The following is a 1,754-nucleotide window of genomic DNA, read 5'->3' on the forward strand; positions in this document are numbered from 1 at the left end:
AATAATAGAACAAGCTCTTAAATGCCTGTTTGGTAATTGCTTGTTTATTAAGTACTTCACTGAAGTGTTTCTCATTAACACATGGGGAATTCAGAGAAGGAAAAAATAGCTAAGTAAATTGTTTACAAATGTATGTTGTAGTACCTTGTTGCTGTTGCCAGTACTTGCAGTGATTAGCATGTAGTTTTCCTCTTTCAAACACTTCCCAAGGCTTGTTTTCAGTTGTAGTTTCTGATCCAGAGACTGGGCTTGCAGAAATATATGACAGTTATACTTCAGAGCATGCAGAAGAAAGGGCCTCTGCCTGTCTTCAGAAAAAGATTATGGGTTAATGAAGCATTGTGTGAGAGAGAATTTTCTAGAAGAGAATGGAAAGGCCCATTGTATGCTGGTCTAAGACCATATGAAATGCCCAGCAACAATGGGTAGGGCTTATATGATAAAACTCAAATATTTTATCAATGAAATTTGGTGAATTAGGAATATTTGTTGTATTCTACTTTAATCTGGAGGTATTACTGACTCATTTGACTCTTTTAATGAGATAAAATATATTTCACATGTACAAGCATTTAAGCCATCAGTCCTTTACCTAAACCCCACAGCATCTGCTCTTTACCTGTGCGACTTCAGTTTGTTAGACCAACTTGGAATCATTTCCATACTTTGAAATTAGAAATATATCCAGCCAATCCAGGGCAATCTTGAACTGGTGGAGTTTGGGGATCCCAGGCTTGCACAGAGGGTTCAGGCTTACACTGCCTGTTGCCATGCCTCACAAAATCAAGGAGATCAAAGATTTTCTCATAGCCTGGTGGTAGGATGCCAAATCTGTCAAGATCAAGACAAACAAAGACAGCATGAAGTTCATGGTCTGCTGCAGCAGATTCCTGTCTACCCTGGACATCACAGACAAGAAGAAGGCTGAGAAGCTGAAACACTCTCTGCTTCTATGTTGGGAGGTAAAGGAGCTAAAATGAACCAGGCGCAGATTGGAACTCTACATTAAAATCTTGAAAAGTAAAAAAGAAGACGAAGAAGAAGAAGAAGAAGAAGAAGAAGAAGAAGAAGAAGAAGAAGAAGAAGAAGAAGAAGAAGAAGAAAGATAAATCATATCCTACACGATAAAGATATTTGAGCATAAAATTCCACAAAAACATTATATGTAGATACTATTTTTCACCTAATTTGGCACAACTATGGTTTAACACAATTATGTTATAACACCCAATGTCAATGGGTATTATAAAGTATTACAGGTTGGCATAAGAATTCTTCCATGTCTTTTTAGAAATATACTCATGGATAATAGATGACCTTACAGTGGGAACTGTGAATTGAGCATTGGTGTCTCACACCTGTAATCCTACTTATTCAAAGTGGCTGAGATCTGAAGATAAGAGTTCATAGTTAGCAAAGGCAGGAAAGTCCCTGTGAGACTCCTATCTCCAATTAACCACTCAAAATCAGGAAATGGTATGGTGATTGAAATGGTAGAGCACTGGCATAGAACACAAAGTGGCTCAGAGACAGTGAGTAGGCCCTAAGTTCAAGTATCAAAACTAACAAAAATAAATAAATAAATAAATTAAATGGGTGCACTGAACAGTCCTTGTGTTCAAAAAAAGGAAAAAAGCTCATTTAAGATAATAGAAAAAAGAATAAATGTGATTGTGTTAGCCTTTCATTACTATAACAAATACCTGAGATAAATCAACTGAGAAGAAAGGTTTTATGTTGGCCATTGGTCTTTA

The 1,754-nt window shown here is 36.6% G+C and overlaps 1 pseudogene; it reads left to right on the forward strand.

Annotated features, from left to right (window-relative positions):
- The first annotated feature begins 770 nt into the window (after positions 1-770).
- LOC150063143 (large ribosomal subunit protein eL38 pseudogene) lies at positions 771-980 on the forward strand (annotated as a pseudogene).
- The last annotated feature ends 774 nt before the right edge of the window (positions 981-1,754 follow it).

The sequence above is a fragment of the Megascapheus bottae genome, chromosome 5, assembly GCF_031878675.1.
Source record: "Megascapheus bottae isolate mThoBot1 chromosome 5, mThoBot2.hap1, whole genome shotgun sequence".
NCBI classification, from domain to species: Eukaryota; Metazoa; Chordata; class Mammalia; order Rodentia; family Geomyidae; genus Megascapheus; species Megascapheus bottae.